Genomic DNA, 18,644 nt, shown 5'->3' with positions numbered 1-18,644 from the left:
CCTGTGTGCACACCCTAGTGTGCACACCCATGTGTGCAAGTCTAGAGGCCAGAGGTCAATGTCAGGTGCCTTTCTTAGTCACTTTCTGCCTTTTCTTTTGAGGCAGGCTCTTGTATGGGACCTGCAACTCTGGCTCAGCTAAATTGGATGCCCAGCAAGCTCCAGGGATTCTCCTGTCTCCTCGTCCAGGGCCGGAGTGGCCCTACCACCCCAGGTGCTTTGGTTCTGAGCCCAGGTTTCTTCCCCACATGATCATCTCTGCAGAGAAGCTCCTTTGTGGCTGTGCACAGCTCACTCCTATATCTGTTTGGGAGCTGCATTTTGTAATGGCTGCTGCTACCTGTGTATTTGAATCTTGTGTCTCAAGAGGGGAGATTATGTTGGGTGTTAGAGTTATTTGAATATTCTATTGATTTCTGTTTCTGTTAATAGGCTGGCTGTTCCTGTGTAGTACTCCAAAGTACTTATCTCCAAAAAAGGCAAAGATAATGAAAATAAAACAAAGAAGAGATCATCAAGTCTACAGACAGAAGGAAAGTGTAGGCTCAGGTAGCTTACAAAAGTGTTCCTTATGTGGTCTTCCCTATGCTGTCTGCTCATCGTTTGAGATAGGGACCACTTTGGGGTTTTTTAAAATTTACTCCATGTATCACTGTGTGGAAAAAGATAACTATATATTTCAGAACTTAACACTGTAAAGATAATCTCCCTGGGTAGGCTAAGATGGCTAAGCTTGTAAGACATTTGTCACCAAGCTTTAGTTCAGTCCCCAGGACCAGGATGGTGGAAGGAGAAAAGGATTCCAGAAATTTTAGTTGTCCTTTGTTCTTGCCCTCAAGTGAGCTGTAGTATGTACACACTCCTCACTCTCACACAAGAGATAAATGTAATAAAACAAGAATAGTTGTGCTACAAAATGGTATTTTCCCTTGATCATAAAAACTTATATGGATAGCTAAATGGAAAACTGCTCCTTGTCTTTAACTCAGTTGAAAGTTGTAAAAATAATGTTTAAGGTAAGTGTGCCCAAGCTTGTGTGTGTGCATATCTCTGGTGTGTGTGTGTGTATGTACATTTGTATGTGTGCATGTGTCTGTGTGGTATGTGTGGATATAGTATGTGTCCATCCATGTGTGTGCATGTATAGCGGTGTGTGTGTGTGTGTGTGTGTGTGTGTGTGTGTAGAGTGTGTATTTGTGTGTCTAGTGTGTGCATATATTTATGTGAATGAACACACGTGTGTCTGTGTGTCTGTGTGTATGTCAGTAGTGTGTGTGTTCACATAGCAAACACTTTCTTGTGAGAGCTGAATTAGAACATGTAGGAGATACTTTCCACTACTAATTACAGATATCTGCAATAATTAATGTTTGGAAGAAAGAATTGTATTTTGCTTCATCTTTGCTCCTTCAGAAATGGAAATAATAAAAGCTTGTAGAATTCTGAAAATACAAATTTATATAATTATCATCACAAAATGAGGCCAAAAGCCTACTGAGATCTAATGAGGTTGTTGCGGCTATAATTATCTAGTTAATTAATGCAATTCAGTCACCTAGACACTGTTACTGCACATCAGGTATGTGCACGCACTAGCCCAGGCTCCAAAAGCACAAAGATGAGCCATGGTCTCTCACTTCAGAAGGTTGTTAAAAGCAGAGAGGAAGATCCAGCTATAGGGCTGTGGACAGTGACTAGCAGCAGCGTGCCAGAAGTAGAGCAAAGCAGGGATGTCCCAGGAGTGGAGGTCAGCATCTCCAGCCTCCTGGCCCCCAGATCTGGCGAACCCAAGTCTCAGGCTCTAACCCAGAGCAAACTCCAGACCCAAGTCCACTTTTAGCTGCATCTTCCTGTTGTCCAACGCCTGGCTTTCTGCTCAATCCCAGCTCAGGGACTCTTCCCGCATTGAAGAGTCACTCAGTCTTGTGGATTATACTTCTCTCAGCACTTGCCCTCTTTCTCCCCAATGTCGGCTTTGGTCTTGATGCTTGTCATCTCTGGGGTTCTATGAACACACTCTCCTACTGGGTCTCTCTGTGTCCTGTGTCGAGCTGTTCCCGTACAACTTTCCATTAGCAAAGGGCTCTGCTTTTAAAGTATTCTATCCACATTGCCAGAACCTTCTACGATCCTCACTGCCTACACATAGTGTAAACCCCAAACCTGGATGTACCTCTGAGTCCGTAGTGAAAGCTCTTTAAGATTGGCCAGGCAGTGGTGGCTCACGCCTTTAATTCCAGCACTTGGGAGGCAGAGGCAGGTGGATTTCTGAGTTCAAGGCCAGCCTGATCTACAAGTGAGTTCCAGGACAGCTAGAACTACACAGAGAAACCCTGTCTCTCGAAAAACAAAACAAACAAACAAACAAACAAAAAGATTTTTATTAGTATATATGAATTATGTATAATAATAGGTTTCACTATATTTCATATCATACATCTGTATAGTGTGCTTTGATCCTACCCACCCACCCCACTCCCCTTCCATGTGCCCCCATTCAAGCTAATCTCCACCTTCTTCCCTGTGAGCCCCCCTTCTACTTTCACATCTTTCTATGTGACCCAGCGAGTTTCACTGAAGGCAAATTACTGTGTAAGAATCTTATCCCCGGGTTCAGGACCAAACAATGTCTGTCCCTTCCTCATGGGGGTCTCAAATGACAAACCAAAAGCATGAGCCTACCAAAATTCACCCTGGAGAGCCAATGAATATATTGGGCTGACTTACAAAACATGAATTAGAGGTTGATGACAGGACTGAGGGTGACCCCATAGCAGTCTCACTGGTGGATGGTGGCTTCCCATAGCTGCATACATGGTGCCCTCTTTTCTTGGTCTCCTCAGCTTATACATTCCAGCCCCTTCTAAGACTCCAAAGCCACATGCAATGAGGGCAAAATTTGATACAGATGGTGGGAGGAGTGGCTGGAACCTCAGGTGAGGGTCAAATGACCACCCAACCCTTCCTTCTTAAGGGAACGTCAGTAGTCAAGGAGTCTCCCTGTAATGATCCTGTGCAAGCAGACACAATTTGTCTTATGTTCAACCCAGAGGGTGCTGCCACACAAGTTATTTAAAGGAACGTGTGTAAGAGGGGCTGTTTAGAGGAGAATGAGCATTTTACCAATAGCTACACCTCTGGAGAAAATGTCTGTCCCTTCCCCAACAACTTGCTTATAGATTCTTGGGGAGGGGCGGGACCTTTAGAGCCCCACCCTGATCCATGATGGGATGTTGACAGGCCCAATCTTGTGCAGGTCTCAATAGGGAATTTCCTTTAAACATCAATTCTTTCTGAAGCAAAATTTCCAGAAGTGGGCCTGGCCAATCTGTGTTAACAGTTTCTCCAGATGGCTCTGTCCTGGCAGCCTCGTGGGAAAGCAGGGTTTTGGAGTCACAGTGGGAAACTCAAACTTAGCACACAAGGTCTTTCATGTGACTCTTCCTTGGTACACGCCCTACATAGTCAGACTTGTAACTCATCAACTGTGTCATTCCACAGTGTTCTGGAACTACCCTTCTTCCTATCCACCTCGGGAATCATGCCCTAAGCCTTCTTTGATATTCTCCCATCTCTCATTTGAGTGGCCCCGACTTCTCAGCCCTATGTAAATCCCCTGTCACTATGTTCGTCTGTCTCAATCCGTCTGTTTCTCTTGCTGAACTTCTACTCCTTTGGGGTGGGGCTGCAAATTACTCATGTTCTTAATTGTAGTACCCACCCTTGTTCCTGATTCATAGCTGGCACATTACATAAATACATGAATGAGCAGAGAGCTTGTTATACCAAGACCAGACATTGGCTGTGTAAGAAGTGGTTCCTCTTGAACTGAATGCTTAGAAAGTTTCTAGTAGATTCTAGTGAGTCTAGCTAGCACAAGCTCATTAGCATAGAGTTGATAGGGAACCCGAAATATACAAATGCTTCTCCATAAATATAATTGTTGCTTTTCCTCAGTGTGGGGTTGATGGACTCATTAAACATTTAGATTAATGTAATCTTTGGGAGATGGCCAATGTTTTTATTTTTCGTTTGCTTTGGCATTCATTTAAGGATTTGCCATATAAAATATACACAGAGTACATTTTTATTTTTCCCCAAAGTAGACCTTTTTTTAATTTTATGTTTTTTTCTAATAAAAATATTATAAAACCCCAACCACTATGCAAGAAATCAACATTTAATTGTACTATTTTACTGTAGCATATAAACTGAAATGAAATTTTAGTTACAGATTTAGTTTTTTTATTTATTTTTGATTATGTGTTTGTGTTTGGGCATGGGACTGTATGAGTGCAGATGTCCTCAGAATCCAAAAGAGAACACAAGATCTTCTGGGGCTACAGGTGGAGTCAGTTGTGAGCTGTTCTTAACCACTGATCCATCTCTCCAGCTCCTTGAGATGAAATGATTGTAGACTCTTGCAATGATTGAAGTGTTGTCAAGTTGGTGGATCCTGGAATTACTTAGAAGACAAGCTTTCAGTCATGTTTCTGGGCATGCCTGTGAGGGATTATCATAATATGTTAATGGAATGGGAAGATGCATTGAGCTGTGAGTGGATCCCCGCTCCCCAGGGGTGGAATCCCTGACTATAGCAACAGGAGCATCATTGTTCCCTGTTCCTGATTAAGGACACTATGTGACCTATTGCTTCAAGCTTCCATGACTTCCACACCATGACGGGCTGAACTGTGAGCAAAAGTCAACTCTTTCCCCCTTGAGTTGCTTTTATCATAGCAACAGACAATATCTTCTATATTTATTTGCTTTTCCTTATTTTTCTTTTGATAATAAGCACTTGCTTTTACTTCTGTGACCCTCCTTTTCTGTCCACATGGTTCATTTTGATGGCAAGAGTGGTAGGGAGGGTATCTAGACTCAAGCTTAGCCAAGTGGAGCTACAATATAGGGCTCAAGAAAAATATTTGTTCCAAGTTGGCCAAGAGTTCATCCTGCATCTCTGTTGTTGGGGTTCTGAAAAAAACATCTGTACTCTTCGCAGTCATGGCTGACTACCTGGGAGAAGCCACCCATGGTTGTCAGTACGAGTAAAGCTGTCAGAGAGACAAAGCCAACAAGGCCAACAAAGCCAAGAGAAAGATTGCATCTTTGGCCGTGGGGTGTGGCCCAGTCAGTAGAGTGCTTGCCTAGAAGACACCAGGACATGAGTTCCATTTCCCTGCACCAAATAAACCAGACATAGAGGTGCATGATCCCAGCACTTGTGAGGTAGAAGTAGGAGGATAAGAAGTTTAAGATAATCCTTCGTTACATAGAAAGTGCAAAGCCAGCTTTGGTTACATCAGATCCTGCCCCAAAACAAACAAACAACAAAGTATGGTGTTTGAATAAGGATGCTCCTCATAGGCTCATGCATTTAAATAGTGCCACTAAGAAGTGGCACTATTTGCAAGGATTAGAAGGATTAGGAGATGTTGCCTTGTAGGAAGAAGTGTCACTGAGGATGGGCCTTACAGTTTCAAAAGCCCATGCCAGGCCCATTTTGCCCATCTCTCTGTGTGTGGATCAGGATGTAGCTCTCAGCTACTTCTCCAGCACCATGCCTGCCATGCCTGCAGCCATTGTCATGATACATGACTCATCCTCTGAACCTAAAGCAAGCCTCCAATTAAATGCTTTTTTTTTTCTTTTTTGATAAGAGTTGCCTTGGTCATGGTCTCTTCACAGCAATTGGACAATGACTAAGACACAAACCAAAAGAAAAGGTCAGATTCTGAAACCACCTTTGAGGCTTTGTTTCCAGCTATCCCGCATGCTATGTTCCTACCAGAATTTATACTTGCTCCAGCTATATGTCCTCAAAAGAAAATAATTCCTTTTTTTTAAAAAAAATTCAGTTCTGCGTGTGTATATCTGAGTGGTGTGCATGAGGCTGCGGAGTGTCATTCTTGACCACGCCCTAGTCTGTTTAGGCAGGGTCTTTGAACTAAACCTAACTTGTCTAGCTAACTGACTTGGTCTGAGGGCCCCATCTCTCCTTCCCAAGTTCTGGGATGCCAGGCAGCTGTTACTCTTGCCTGGTTTGTCTTAGGGATCCAGACTCGGGTCGTCATGCTTGCACAAGGTGAGCTACCTCTTCTGCCTTCTTTTTTATTCTTAAGATGGTCTATAGTTGGTTTGTGTTTGTTTGTTTGTTTTTGCTCACTTACTATTAAATATATCATGTCCACTAAGACAGTATACCAGACTTTATGTAACCATTGAGTTTGGTGTTCTCCAGAAGCAGTATAGGGGATTCCAGTGTGGGCTTTGACGCCATAAGGTTAAGTCACAGAACTTAACTTGTTCATTACAGGAGTACTCAGTATTCTTCGTACTCTTGATATTCATTTCCTCATATACATATGATGTCCCTCCTACAAAGCTTACTGTCTTGTGAAATATTCTAGAACACCCAACTGATACACTGTTAAAGCAATCAACTGACATAAAAGGATTTTCATTCCCTGAATATGAATACTATTGAGGCACAGACTGCATCAGAGGCTGGGCTAGGCAAAAATTAAAAATGTAAATGAAAGATAAATAAGTAGGAGACAGTTTGATCAACTTTATGTTGATTAACCCCCAAAGGAGAGTTGAATCCATCATATTACTATGATTAGCTTCATCTCTAATTGGGATACTTGTTCCTAAAATGTTAGGATCGCTACAAGATGTCAAATTACCAAAAGATGAAAATAGACGTACCAGAAAAAAAAAAGTACTCACAGTCAGTCCTGCTTGTCGTACCAGAACCAAAAGGAGAGTCCTGAGTGTGTTATATCTTCCATTTTTAATTTTTAGTACGACGGACTTTATACTCCAGGGGGCTCCATGGAGACAGGCTCCCATACTATGGAGCACACTCTGGTCCTGTGCCTCTCAAGCTGTAGCATTTTTCTAGGTATCGTGTGTGATGAAAGCGGAGTTCCTGGGCACGAAGGGCAAGGCCTTCACAGCTGACCTAAGTGTTCTTTGCGAGTGTGATTTGAAGATAACGACCTAAGACAGAGGCGGAAGAAAAGCAATGGAAATTTAAGAATCTGACCCACGTTAAGATTGGGAGTCGTCCTTGATAAGAAAGGCAGAAAGTGTTACATGGAATGAACATGTTGGGATAGCCACTTTTGGGGTGGGGGTGGGGCTCTCTGCTGTATGGGGCTGTTGCTTTAGGCTTCAGTAAATCAAAAAATTAGGCCGTGGTGGAATCTCAAAACAAACAAACAAACAACCAAACAAAAAACTAATGATGCAGTTCTTTATTTAAAATGTTTTCAGTGTGTGTGTGTATGTGTGTGTGTGTGTGTGTGTGTGTGTGTGTGTGTGTGTGTGTGTGTACATGCATACAGGTGTCTGTGGAAGCCAGAAGAAAGTGTCAAAGTACCTGGAGCTGGGGTTATAGGTAATTATGAGCTACCTAACATCAGTACTGAATAGGAGTCAGGTCTTCTACAAGAACAGCAAATGTTTTAAACCAGTGAGCCATCTCCCAGACCCTGATTTTATTTAAATTAGATTTATTAAAATAAATTAATTAAATAAAATATAGTAAAATTATTGGAGGTATTCTTGGGCATTTTTGCCTCTCAAATGTCAAGACTGCCATATTTATATTTATATTTATGTTCAAGTCATCTACAACTAAAGAAAGTCATTCCAACTTACTGTTTGTGTTTCTTCTTTCAAACCTGTACTTTCTCCTCTGGATACTCATATGTATTAATGTTAACAGCCTGGGCTAGGGAGATGGCTCGGCAGTTAAGAGTACCTGCTACTCTTGTAAAGAACCCAAATTCAGTTCCCAGGACTAGATATGGGCAGCGCACCTGTAACTCCACCTCCATACTTTTTTGGCTTCTGCAGGCACTGGACTCACATGCGCAAACTCAGAAAGCACACTCATATACATAATCAGAAATAAAAATAAATCTAGAAGAATAGGCAAGATTATTTTTAAAACTTCAAACTATCTTAATGGCTTTCTTCTAAAACAAATCAAGCTTACTCAACACAGTTATCCTAAATGAGTTCTGTGTTTATACAGTATAATTTCATGGGCTTTGAATTTGTGTAGCTTTTTATTAGTGTTTCATCAACCAACTCCCAATTAGATTGTTACAAAATGAACACACATGGACTTTAAAATTATGTAATATAATAATGAAAAATTGAATAATCTCTCCCTCTAATCCTAACCCTCTAAGCTTCCATTGCTTGGTGTGAATCTTCTATATCATTTTTATGCTAATAGCATATATAAACATATCCACATACAGATCCCACCCTTCCTTTCTCTCTTCTTCATCCCCAGTCCTTCTTTGTGCATTTTGCCAAATATTAGCTCATACTGGAAATACAAGTTCATAATCTGATGGCCTATGTTGTAGGCACAGCTTGGGAAATATGTTATTTGCTGGATACTGGGAGATTTTAACACAGAAACCCTGGGTATCTTATTCTATGTGGCTTTATGGTGATAGTATTGTTAATGTTGTATGGGCTTTTCGATTCAGTTGTGCCCAAAGTCCCAATCTCAAATGCTATATGCTCTAATGTGTATCATAGCAAGATCAGAATACTTCAAGTCTAAAGTCCTGCAAATCCAATATCCAGTCGGGTTTGAATGGCATAAATTGGTAATCCAATACTTAGGTGGCAGGGGCTGGATGTATCAGGAGTTCAAGGCCAATCTCAACCATAATACATATCAAGTTCACAGAGGTACACACTTCCCTGTATCAAAAACAACTCCCCCTCCATGTACACAAAATATTTGGGATTACAGGGTTTGGAATTAAATGTCAATTCAACATGATTCCTGTATTACCTAGTATGCATTCTTTCATTGATCCATCTTTCAATATTTATCACTCATGACCATTTGAGTTTATATCTAATACTCCTTAGTAACATGGTGGGTTTTTAAATTTATCTTTATTGTGGCATTATCAATCATAATCAGTTGCAGGTAACCCGAATTTCATACTACAGTGACTTAACTACTAGAGGTTTAATTTTTTTCCATATAAGTTTGGAGGGTGGTAATCCAGGGCTACTAAGGCATTTCATGGTCATGAAGGAACTACATTCCTTCTAACTACCTTTCTTAGGAGTGCCTTCCAGTCCCACAGTCTGTGTCTCAATTGCTGTTACTCTTGCTGTGATAAAACACCATGATGAAAAACAACTTGAGGAGAGAAGTCATTTTTCTAACGGTTCCATATAGTAGTTCATCATTAAAAGCAGTCAGGGCAAGTACTTAAACAGGACAACAACCTGGAAGCAGGAGCTGATGCAGAGGCCATGGAGAGAAACTGCTCACTGGCTTGTTCCTTCTAGCTTGCTCAGCCTCCCTTCTTACAGAATTCAGGACCACCAGCTCTGGGTTGGCATCAGCCATAATGGACTAGACCCCATAATCACCCCACAAATCACCCATTAAGAAGATGTCCTATTGTCTACCAACCAAATCTTACGAAGGCATATTCTCAATTGAGAAGCCTTCTTCTCTGGTGACTCTAGCTTGTGTCAATGTGACATAGAACTAGCCAGCACTGTCAGCTTACCATCTCCGATGGCTGAAGATGTCATGTCCCCTTATCTACCTCCAGGTAGGAAGTGGAGGCTCTAGAGCAAAATGACTTTCTCCTAAGTGACTCAGCCCACTTTATAGATTTTTTTTTCCCCTAAGTTCCACCCAAGTGGCTTTACTGACACCTCATTGACTACAGCTTACTGGCCACACCCATCTGTAGGGGAGTTTGCAGAAGGCAGTGTCCTGGTTTCCCTTCTATCGCTGTGATAAAACACGGACCAAAAACAACTGAGGAATGGGAAGGATTTGTTTCAGTTTCCACTCCCAGGTCAGAGTCCATTGCTGAGGAAAGCCAGGGTAGAAACTCAAGGCATGAACTCAAAGGCAGGTTTGCTATACCCGTGTAGTATCACCTGCTCACAGCAGGAACCATGGAGGAACATTACTTGTTGGCTTGCACAGGCTTGTGCTTAGCAAATGTCTTATACAGCCCAGGACTGTATGCCTATGGAATGGTACCACCAACAGAGTGGGCTTGGCTCCTCTCTGGCATTAATTAACCATCAAGATAATCTCCTTATAGGCTAGTTTATCTATGTAATTTTCCCATCATTGCTTCCCTCTCAGATGATTCTAGCGGGTGTTCAGTTGACGGTTAAAGCTAACTAAGGCAAGTGGTATGTTTCTAGGTTCATTGGCACCAGAACAAAATCTAATTATCAAAGCCTAACTGTCAGTCTCAGTGCTTCATCCCTGTGGGTTAATGAATGAAAGAGATTGCTAACTGTCCCTCAAGATCCAGCCTTATTTCCTTCTGATTCAAGAGAGGCCCCCTGAGGTTTATCTAGTGTGGTGGTTTGGATAGTAATGGCCCATAGTGAATGGTACTATTAGGCAGTGTGGCCCTGCTAGAATAGATGTGGTCTTGTTGGAGGAAGTATGTCACTGAGGGGCCAGGTTTTGAGGTTTCAAATGCTCAAGCCATCCCCAGGGTGGCATTCTCTTCTTGCTGCCTGCCAATCTAGTTGTTGAACACTTGGCTCCTTCTCCAGCACCATGTCTGCCTGCATGCTGCCATGCTTCCTGCCATGATGATCATGGACTAAACCTCTGAACTATTATCAGGCCCAACTAAATGTTTTCCTTTATAAGAGTTGCTATGGTCATGGTGTCTCTTCACAGCCAATAGAAATCCTAACTAAAACACCAGCTCACAGTGGTACTTGGGACAGAGGTTAAACTTTGACATTTTCTGATTTGGTTTTTTGTCTTTTTATTTTTTTAATTCGCCAAACTTAGAATGTATTGTCTTTGTCATTTTTTTTTCTCGTTTTTCTTTTCAGTAGCCGAGGATGACCTTGACCTCTTATCATCCTGCCTCTACTTCTTGAGTGCTCGAATTCCAACCTGTGACATGACACTGAGTTTTGTGTAGCACAGGGCATGGAACCCAAGGCCTCAGAGATACTAAGTGACCATTTTGCCCCCTGAGTCACTCAGCTGCTCCCTTCACCAGCATTTTCATCTCTTTCAGATTTACCAAAATGGGATTTGTAAATGCCATCCATACCTTAAGAGCATGAGGCAAAGTCTGTGTATATACATGTCTGTCCCGGCTGTGTATAGACATGTCTGCAGCCTCCATTTTAAGTACTTGGGGTATTTTAGTGAAGAACTTTTCACATTTTATTTTTATTTAGTATATGACTGTTTTGCCTGCCTGTATGCTGTGCAGCTCCAGGCAGGTTTGGTGTCTACAAAGCCAGAAGAGAGTTCCCTAGAACTGGAGCTGCAGGCTGTTGCAAGTCGTCGTCATGTGGGGTCCGGGGAACTCAACCTGGGTCCTCTGGAAGAACAGCTAGCGCACTTAACTGCTGAGCCATCTCTCCAGCCTCCCCCCCCCCAATTCTAAGTTTTAATGAGTAACGTATGGTAATTTCTAAGAAAATGTGAGTACTCTCCACACTATTTAATGTGTCTGCTTTCCTATGACTTTGGCTTTGTTTTTTTTTTTTTTTTTATAAACATAATTTTTCTGGGTTAGGGAGAGGCACAGTCAGTACAGTGCTAGCCGCAAGAGTATTTTGGTAGCCTGAGTTAGGATCCCAGCATCCCCAATAGAAGACTGAGTGTAGTGGCTAACACCCATAATCCCCTTCTTCCAGCACTGGAGAGTGGAAAAGGGGCTGGGGGTAGATCCTTGGAGCTCACTGGCCAGTCAATGTAACAGAATCTGTGAAGCTCATCGAGAGACTGTCTCAAAAACCAAGAGTAATAGAAGACACACTGTGTCAATCTCCGGTACACACACACACACACACGCACGCACGCACGCACGCACGCACGCACTCACACACACACACACATACACACACACATTTTTCTTCTATTCTTTAACTTAAAAAGATTTCTAGTCGGTGAAATTGAACTGTTCATGTTGTTCATGTAATCAAATCTTTCCACTGGACTTCCGTATCACTTACAGTTGTTAAATTGGTGCAGAGTGTGGGAACCAGCTGCAGTTAAACTTAAATCAGAGGGGACTTAGGAGAGGTCACAAGAAGCACAGGTCCTTGCAATGTGGGGAAGCAAGCAGACTTGGAAATTACTAAGAGCAAGGCATTTGGTTGATCTGAGCTAACAGGAAATTGGGGTGTCTCGAGTGACCAATGAACCCAGACTTATCAAGTGAACCCCATTAGCCCACCTTTGTTTTCCTTCTGCTTCTAGCGGGTTGTCTCTGCAAGATGTTTTGACTGATACCCTCTGCCTCTATCTTTGGAGAAGCGTGGGCACAAGGGGTGCCTATGTAAACAAGGTGGTCAGAAATGGCTTGGCAGGAAGTGTATGGGGAGTTCTCTGTGCTGCTGGGGCCAATGCAGCAGCACACTGGCTGATCAACTTTGCTAGCAGCAAACAGGAAGTAATGGAGATCCTAAGCAAGCAAAATGTTTGGAGAGTCTGAAAAACAAGCATAAATAACATCTCCAACAAGTGCTGGGAGCTTCCAGACGTTTCCAACAGTTACTGCCTTTGAAGGCACAGGACAAGCTTAGCTATATGAAACAGAACATTAGCAGTTTCCTCATGTCTTTGAAGTTTTTACATTTCTCTTTCTCTCCCTCTTCCTCTCTCTCTCCCTCCCTATCTCTCTGTGTATGAATGGGTGCATGTGGTATGTATACATGTGTGCCAAAACACATATGTGGAAGTCAGTCCTCTCCTTCAGCTGGGTGGGTTCCAGGGATCTGAGGTGATCGGGCTTGTCGGATGTGCCTCTGCTTGCCGAAGCATCTTGCCGCCCTTGCCCTCTTCCTGCCAATGCTTTTTCATATGTGGAGGCCACATACGACTAAACCACAGAGGCTTCCGAAGTGGAAAGTACAAAATGGTAGCATACCGGTCAGCTCCAAGGCCTCCACGAAAGATTTACTGACAATCTGTCACTTGGCACAGCCTAAAAATCTTCAAATAGGAAAGCCTTGTCGTAGGAATTACCTACATCTGACTGTCCTTCCAGCTTGTCTAGAGGTTAGTGTCATGGTGGGTCCAGCCGACTGTGAGAGGCATCATTTCTAGACTGGTGAAAGGTAACTGTGCATGAGAGCAAGCCAGTAAACTTGTCCTGGGGTTCCCATTTTGAAGTTTCTGCCTTGAATTCCTGCCCCGACTACCCTCAGAAATGACTGTGACCTGAAAGCATAAGTCATATATACCATCTCCTCTCCAACCCGCTTTTGGCTGGAATGTTTTATCACAGCAACAGAAAGAAAAACAGAACACTGCATTTTGTCTATTTTTTTTTTTAAATAGCCATACTAGAATACCCAGTCTTTTTTTTTTTTTTTAAGAGCAGAAAATTATTTATCTGCTTTGTCCCACGAGGCTTGGTCTCAGAACTCTAGCAAGAGGAGTTGAAGAAACGAGCAAAAGGCAGACATAAATACAATGAAGCTGGGATCAGGTAGGCTTCCCTAACTGCGATGGCCACAACCTGGAACCCTATTCAGCTTATGTCTTAGGCACAGCATGGGAGGAGGGGTTAGCTAGTTAATGCAGAGACTCCTAATGGGTCAAGTGTTGAGAACAAGTGACTGTTGAGTGCCTACCCTAATTTGGATAGGTATATCAACTCTGTCCCTTCCCTAAGGCTCAGGGAACATTTTGGATGAAGGAGTAGAAAGAATGTCAGTCTAGAAGATGGCAAAGAATTCTGGGAACTAGCATCTTCTGGACATCACATGAACTCATTGGTACTATGGTTACATGCACAAGATCAAACCAACAAGATGTGTTCACATTCCAGCAGTCAGCATTGATTAAACTCAGAGGGTTACAAAAATCAAATAAATGAAAAAGGGAAGGAGCCAGTGAGGGACTATTTGGAGGTATCTGAAGGAAAGATGTGAGGAATTGGGGGTAGATATGATCAAATAAATTATATAGAAAAAAATAAAGAGGGCTGGAGAAGTGGCTGAGTGGTTAAAAGCACATGGTGCTGCTCTTGCAGGGGACCCACGTTCAGTTCCCCGCACTCATATCAGGTAGTTCCCAACTGTTTGTAATTCCAGTTCCAGGAATCCGCCAATCTCTTCTGGCTTCTGTAGGTTCCTCATGTGTGACACATACATTGAGACACATACACCTAAAACAAATAAAAAAAATGAATAGATAAATCTTTAAATGAAATACAGAAACACACTCAAAGACAATAGCATTAATCATTCATGAGTGTGGAGCCCTCAAAGCATAGCTTAACAGTTCTGCCTCTCCATATCCCTGGGGGTTTAGTTTCCACTTTGGAGGATATCCTCAAACAACAGCACTTAAACAAAGAAACACAGATTTCAAATTTCTCTTGGGGGAGGGGGAAGGCTCTGGTAACATCAGGCTTGCATTCCCACATAGCAACGGTTAGTTACTGCCTTCTGTTGGGTGTGGGCGCTATGTGTTGCCACATCTTTCTGGTGGCCCGCATCACCCATCACAAACCAAGCCAGAACTGGAAGTTTCTGATCCTTGGGTTGGGATGTAGTCCAGTTGGCAGAATGCTTGTCAAACAGGCATGAAGCCTGGATGTAATCCTCACCATCACATAAATGGGGCATCATGGCACACACCTGTTGTATTCATAGTGAAGTGGAGACAAGAAAGATCCTAGATTTAAGGTAGTCCTTGGTTACACAGCGCGGTCTCCATTAGACACTGCATAAACAAACAAACAAACAAACACTAAAAGCTTCTGGCCTTTGCTGTAACTACTTCCTGACAATTGCACAAGACCAGAATATTGGAAAATATTTTTAGGGACCTCCAGTCTGAGCTGCGCTTGGTGACATTTCAAAGTCTCTTGATGCTATGCTTAGGAGAACTTTGGAAGGACTTTTTTTAGTCTGACTTAACTCCCTTTAACTGCTGAAAACAACCTTATCTGCCTACACTGAGCCATAGCTTGATGTCCTGTCCAAAGTGGTCTCTCTGTCCATTCCCCGACACATGAAAAGCGGTCACGGGAAAACCGTTTAGCAGCTTCTAAAACGTGTGTGGGGGAACCAGCAACAAGGCATCTCAAAGAAGACCCACTCTTCTGGCTTGACTGCTGTGAAGGAAACATCTCACACCCTTCCCTTAGGGCTGCTTAGTCTGAGCAGTGGTGACTGTGCTCCATATTAACTGCTGCTGCTGCTCTTCTGTAGGGATCAGGGCCCATGGGAAGGCTGCTGCTTCTGCTTTCTACCTGTGAACTACAGAAAGAATGTATCCACCCTGGATGCCACTGTAGCTCTGAACAAAGCAGATGTCCAATCAAAAGATCCTTGGAGCCAAATATGAGTAACTATGGCCCAGGAACACAGACTGAAGACTTCAATTACCATTAAATTTGTGTTGCAAGGTAGTAACAGTCTCAGGATGGTTTTATAGTAACAGAACAAAGGAAGTCGTAAATTAATTTTTTTTTTTTTTAATATACACTGGTGGAAACATCAGAGATGTGGCTTACAGCAAAGTGGAGGAAATGTCTGTTAGGCCTCAGATGGTATCTCAGTGACACCCATAGCCTTTTGTGGTTGATGGACACTGGTGATCTATTAAGTTAATATATTCTAAAAGGTTTCACCTGTTAGTTACAGCATGTTAGGACACACCAGTCATGGACAAAGGAATGGCTATATAGGAGGCTAAAGATAGCCCTAAGTAAATTGTAATTAGGCTCTAGACCCATTACATTCCAACCTCTCACAGTCAGTGAAGTTCTAATCAGTTAGCCAACCTTCTAGAAGGTTCCATGTAAGATGCTGCTCTTTTCAGAAAGTTCAGTTCTCGCAGCCAAAACATTTTTTCCCCTAGTTCTTTTGATGCGTTCCAAGCTGCTTTGGGATACGCTTGAGTATGCTTAGAGGTATCTGCAAACTTCTGTAGCACCCTCTTTCTCAGGGTTCACTTTGTATCACATCCTCTTTGGCTGTCTTCATCTTAACCACTGAAGGGAAGAGGGCAGTCTCCCCTCCCCCAGGCCGGGGGATGGCCTTGGCTTCAGCTCAGGTCTTGGATTCTTGCACCTTCTCTTCTTGGGGGCCTCCCTCCCTCCCTTCCTTCCTCTGTCTCTTCCACTCCGTGGCTGAACCACCTATTTTGTTCAAGTGTGACTGTTCTGTTTTCCGACTTTTCCACCCGCTTCTCACAGTTCTCAGCACTTTTCTGTGGCTTTTTTTTTTTTTTTTTGAGACAAGGTTTCTCTGTGTAGCCCTGGCTGTCCTGGAACTCGCTCTGTAGAACAGGCTGGCCTTGAACTCAGAAATCCGCCTGCCTCTGCCTCCCAAGTGCTGGGATTAAAGGCGTGCGCCACCACCGCCCAGCTTTTCTGTGTCTCTTAATGCAATCTGTTCCCTACTCACGGGCAGAACTCGGAGCTCACACCCCATATCTAGCCTTTGCCCCACTATATTTAGGGTCAGCATAGTCTCTACCATACAGAATAGGTGAGAAATATTTTTCTGTCAAATGACTAACAATAATAAGAGGAAAATCAATATTTTACCCCTCAGGTCAGCTTACCACCTGGTAACATAATATTCTGCATTGGATAGCACATCCTTTCTTAATGTATTACGATGGTCTCATATAAGCAAACCTAGATTAGCCTGTTCAAAATATACCCTCCAGTGCAGTATGGAATAGTGTATGGGGGTGACCAAACACTTCGGATGAGATCGGAGGCCTGGTCTTCAGAAGGGAATTTAAGTCTAGTAGGCTAAACCTGTCCAAGAGCCCTATGGCTTAGAAGGTCACAGTCCGTATAAGGAAATCCTGTTGCGCTGCTCAATGGACCTGTTGCAATACGACCTTCTAAACACTGATATTTCTACACATAGACTGGTGCTGCTGTTAGCCTTGGCTGGAGAAGTTTCTCTCTGCACTGGTTAGCAGTTAAAGTAGACACAAACCTGGTCAGAGGGCTGAGGAGAAGTGACTACTGAATGCTCAGCCTAAGATGGTCCATCTATGTGGACCCTCATCACTCCACAAGCTCAGGGAGCATCATGGCTAAGGGGATGAGGAGAATAGAAGAACCAAAAGATGCTGTCTTCTGGACACGATATGGATTTTGCAGTTATGGTGACCTGCCTTTCAACAGGCCAAACTGATTGGATTCAGTGGATTACAAAAAAATAAATGAAAAAGAAAGGTAGAGGGGGAGAAAGAAGAGGAGGAGGAGGGGGAGGAGGAGGAGAGAGGGGAAGAGGAGGAGGAGGAGGGATACATTGGGATATCCAGGAAAGCTAGAGAGCAGGTTCTGGGTAAATTCAATCAAGATACAGTGTTTACATGTATGGAATTGCTAAAGAATAAATAAAAGGCAAGTCTGTTGGGAAGGAAAGCTATTAACTTTCCAGGTTCCTGCTGATGAGAAAGTAAATTCTCAGGTTCTACTGCACATTGATTTTGCATAATCCTCTGGGAGATGACCCAGCAACATACTTTAAGCTTTCCATGTTACTCTTGATGTATTCAAGTTTTAAAAGTATTGCTTTTTAAGTCTGAGATGTAAAAAACACATATCTTCTTTTTTTTCTTTTCCACTAGAAAAAGTTGTTGTCAAAGCTAACAGTACTACACAGAAGGAAATTCATTATCACTCCAACCAGAATAGAGGCCACCTGCAGAGTCTATTTTGTAGAACACAACCTCTGGGACGCTGGCCTTTCTGAAAGGCCTGAGACAATCTCACTACTCTTGGAGGAAGTTTATCATCACCCCAAAACCCAAATAAAGGCCATTTGTGTAGACTATGTAGAGCATAACCTCTGGGAAGCTTGCTTTTTAATTTTTATTGTTTTACATTTCCTTATGAGGGGGAGGACGTGTGCAAAATCAAAGAACAACTTGTGTGTGGGGGGGTCTTTTTCATTCCTTCCAGCATGTGGATCTCAAGGGGTCAAACCTGGGTAGTGAGTGCAAAGCACCTTTACTTGCTAAGCCATGTCACTGATCCAACACTTGCCTTTCTTGAAGACACACAGGAATCCCAAAACCCCGAAGAAGGTGGGTTCGTTGTCATTGTCTAACCTAACGTTTTGGATCCTTGCCTTTCTTAAAAGCAGTGGCCCATCATTTTGGAGAGCTTGCAAACTACAATGTAATAGTATAACTGACATAAATTCCAGGACACAAACCTTCGTCCATCCCTTTTCTGACTGCTCCTCTATAATAGGGAGTAATAGGGGGCATGCCGCTGACCACGTTTCCAATTAGCTCTTCACACCACAGTAGAAAGCCTTCTGTTCATAAAGTCAAGTTAGCAGAGAAGGAACACGCTCACACCCACCACCACCAAAAAGCCAGCCAGCCTCCTAACTAAGTCACTGCCAGACTTCTGGGCTTTCACTGGCCAGAAAACGCGAAATGGAGTCTTCGCCAGTCGGAAGCGGAGCCGCGACCCACAGCTGCACGCCGCTGCGCATGTGCAGCCGCTTCAGAACCCTTCCAGCTCAGTCTGGCGGCTGGCTTCCTAGCTCTCTGAAAACCCAAAGTGGAGTTTCTGGATCTCCGGAAGGGAGCCGAGGCCGGGCGGCCGCACGCCACTGCGCGCGCACTCGCCCCT

The 18,644-nt window shown here is 43.1% G+C and overlaps 1 long non-coding RNA gene across 1 annotated transcript; it reads right to left on the bottom strand.

Annotated features, from left to right (window-relative positions):
* Positions 1-4,166: 4,166 nt before the first annotated feature.
* On the bottom strand, positions 4,167-6,901 carry LOC116070051. The gene is made up of 2 exons (XR_004110262.1): positions 6,736-6,901; positions 4,167-4,503 (listed from the first exon to the last, which is right to left on the bottom strand). It is a non-coding gene; the product is annotated as an uncharacterized LOC116070051 (long non-coding RNA).
* Positions 6,902-18,644: the final 11,743 nt, after the last annotated feature.

Source organism: Mastomys coucha, unplaced genomic scaffold, assembly GCF_008632895.1.
Source record: "Mastomys coucha isolate ucsf_1 unplaced genomic scaffold, UCSF_Mcou_1 pScaffold1, whole genome shotgun sequence".
Lineage (NCBI taxonomy): Eukaryota > Metazoa > Chordata > Mammalia > Rodentia > Muridae > Mastomys > Mastomys coucha.
The sequence above is the reverse complement of the archived record's forward strand: the minus strand, read 5'-3'. Positions and strand labels throughout refer to the sequence as shown.